Raw genomic sequence first — 3,770 nt, forward strand, 5'->3', positions numbered from 1 at the left:
ATGTATAGGAGTGACTTCTTATTGATTCGTAATTCATCATACATATATTGTAATGACTTTGAATTTTCATCTTTTGAGTAGCGTTGACAAGTTTTTGGTATCAAATCTTCTTAAATATCCCTATTCATTCGCTATTAGTAGCTATTTCTTTGGTATTGCTAAAGATGATACCAATAGTGTTCACCTTGTGAACTTAATTGTTAAATTGCGGATTTGATTTTTACTATGTAGCTCACTTGGATAGAGAAAGTGTAAACATAAATTATAGATACATGCATTGTTAACATAGAAGATATGTATCACTCGAGCCTATGTAAACTGCTAATCAAGAAACCTTTGGTTGGATACTATAACAGTAGGTGTCACATGTAGTTTCAAATACCAAAGAAATGGCTTAACCAAAACATTCCCAAGAACACAACGTGAACACAAAGAAGTAAAAATTGGCTCCTTGTTTGGTTGATTTCTAGTGCTAAATGTTTAGTGCACAGAACTTGTGAGGCCTTTGACCTGGGGAGTGCACTGAAGTATATGTAACATAGGACGTGTTCAACAGAAGGGAATTTATATTCTTGTAAAGTTACAGAAACATGTGTTGGTAAGGCCTATAAGGGGTACTTTTAATCCATTGTGGTGAATGCACATGATATAGGAAAATTTTACATAGTGAATACTCCGGACATCAAACACTACACCTCTATCTCGTGGCCATGCATTAAAACAAAGCCCCTATTTGTCATTTTAAAGCACCAGGGACCCTCAACAAGAGGGGCCACAAGGGCGCACAAAATGGCCATCCAGGACAAAATAGACCAAGATATTTCCAAGAACAGGGGACACAAGGAAGTAAAAAATGGTTGATAAGCATGATACAAGTTAATATTGTATTCATTGGGGGGGGGAGTTTGCTATGAACACATTAAACTACCAAGTTCTATCTCATGGCCATGCATAAAAAAGCCTGTATTTGCCATTTTAAGGCCCTAGAGACCCTCAACAAGAGGGGCCACAATGGCACGCAAAATGGCCATCCAAAATTTTTGGATAGCCATTTTGCGCGCCCTTGTGGCCCCTCTTGTTGAGGGTCCTTGGGGACTATAAATGGCAAGTACATGCATACTTTTGATGGATGGCCATCCAGGAATAAGTAGGGACCAAGATATTTCCAAGAACAAGGGATGGACACAAGGAATTAAAAATTGGTTGATAAGCATGGTACAAGGTTTAGGTATTTGCCATTGGGGAGGGGAGGGGGAGTTTGCTATGAACACATTAAATTTCCCAGTTCTATCTCATGTCCATGCATAAAAAAGCCTGTACTTGCCATTTTAAGGCCCCAGGGACCCTCAACAAGAGGGGATGGCCATTTTGCGCGCCCTTGTGGCCCCTCTTGTTGAGGGTCCTTGGGGCCTTAAAATGGCAAGTACAAGCATATTTTTGATGCATGGCCATGATTCAAGTGGTAAGTTGAATTTTTAGGCTATTTTCAAGAGCTTCTAGCTTCCAATCGGCTCTGAATTTGTCTAGGCTTGTCTCACATAAATTTGTTCATCTCGTCGCGCTCTTCGACCATTGTGTGATGCAAAAAAAAAAAATCTTGCTCGGGTTCTCAAAAAATCAATGTGCAAGTTGACAATTTCTAAAAAAATGATGTAAAACAGATATTTCTTACTTTTTTCTTAATCTACGGGCTCAAACGAGCATTAAAAACCATGGATATGAAATTTAGAAAGAAAAATGTTTTTTATTGTGTTAAGGTCTTTAATTTTCTACATAAAATTAATATTAAAATAACGCCTAAAAGGATCAAAAGTGGTTGCCCTCAGTCATAAATTGAAACTGAAGAAAAATCAGAATGAACTCCTAGATTGTGTACAAACTTTAAAATAACCAAATTTTTCTATTTAAAAAAATTAATTCCTAAAAATTTGAAAAAGACCACCCTTGACTTCCCACAATAGAGAGAAATCAAAGGGTAAAGAGAGTCTTGTCACAAGTGCATGGTATAAGTCTAATCGTTTATTTCCGTCAAGATCTCTTGTACTTTATCATGTCTTCTCATGTACAATCTTACCAACAAAAGCAAATTCACACTTTTAAATGACTACAAATATATTAACTTATCAAACAATCTAAAATATGGTAGACCTAAAGTGCTCTTACACATCAACAAAAAAAAAAGTTCCAAATTTATTCTCATTAACTTTGATCAACATACATACGTGAACAATTTTAAAAATAGTAGGGATAGTTCTTACAACATCAATGACATGGTATGCTCATGGGTGACCCATCACATAAAAATATTATTTGATAGAGTGCCCACATTTTTAGGAAAGGGTGTGTTGCTGCTGATGAAAAGCTATTGCATTGTCCTACTAGGGAGCTCTCATGTTTAGCATAATGATTTTGGGTGTAGTGGGAAACATGTGCGGTGAGCTTTGTGCCACCGTAAAAGCTTATGTTTAGGGCCAGCTCCTTGAGCCATCCTGGAAACAATGCACTCTCAACTAGCATAGTAAGAGGTCACCTTGTAACAAAACATGTATGAATTAACATTTGCAAGTTGTATAATAAAAACACTTGTTAAGTATATGTTGTACAAATTTGCAAGTATTTCCATCCAACTGGGAATAAACAATCCTAAAATATACATTAGGATGAGATTACCCACCTCCAATAAGCATGGATTTGAAGCACCTACCTGCAAGATGTAACAAAGAAGACTGTTTTAGAGGAAAAGTGGTGACACTTGGCCTCTCTAACGTGCAGCCTTTCACTATTTGTGCGCAAAAGCAACCTTTGTGCTAAGCACTACAAAACAAGTAGAGGCAACACCTTAGACTTCAAAGTCTATGATAAGAAGAACACAACCAAAAGTAAGAAATATATTGTTACCTTGCACAAAGGGGTGTTTTATTCAAATATGTGATGGTATTGACAAGCTTCATAATGTACACATCCTTTTCCTGCAATTGTTGTTGGAGAGTTTCAACCTCCCTCTTCGAAGAGGCAATACTTTCTTGTAATTCCGATGTTTTGAGCTGAAGAGCTTGACATTCATGCATCCACGAATGCGAAGAAGCACCTACACCCATACACAACCAATTGCAATAGCTTAACAAGCCTACTTCTCCCCTCCCAAGATATTGAAGAACCATCAACATTTGTCTCATCGACGGTACGACATTCCTAGAAATGATCTCTGCTCACCCTCATGTGCGGCCTTCGGCGTAAACGCCGCGGAGAAGCAAATATGTATGCATACAATTTGTGATGTCCGTGAGCACCATGGTAGTTGTTGCGTGAGGAAGCAAAAGAAGAAAAGAGAGAGGGGGGAGAGAGTGGGAGGAACATGGAGGAGAGAAGGGGACAGTGGGGGAGAGGGAGAGAGAGGGGAGGAGGAGGAGAGAAGGGGACATGGATGAAGAGGGAGGAAAAGAGAAGGGGGCAATGGGGGAGAGGGAGAGAGAGGGGAGGAGGAGGAGAGAAGGGAAGGGAAGAGAGAGAAAAGAGAGGAGGAAGAGAGAACAAACTTATTTTTTTTGGGAGGATGGTTTTTTTTGAAAATTGTTTAGTGCTTGTAGGTTTAAAAAAAGGTCAAAAAATGATTTTATATGGTATATATATTGGGAGAGTTTTAAGAAGTTTAAATTTTGTTTATTTTTTTTTGTCAATTTTTGGCTTGTGACCACGTTTTTGCTGATGTGGCCACACCTCTTTACTCCCTTCACTTTCAAAAAGCTAGAGAGAGAAAGTGACCTCATAGG

Source organism: Adiantum capillus-veneris, chromosome 24 (genome assembly GCF_014529385.1).
Source record: "Adiantum capillus-veneris isolate H3 chromosome 24, ASM1452938v2, whole genome shotgun sequence".
In the NCBI taxonomy this organism is placed as follows: Eukaryota; Viridiplantae; Streptophyta; class Polypodiopsida; order Polypodiales; family Pteridaceae; genus Adiantum; species Adiantum capillus-veneris.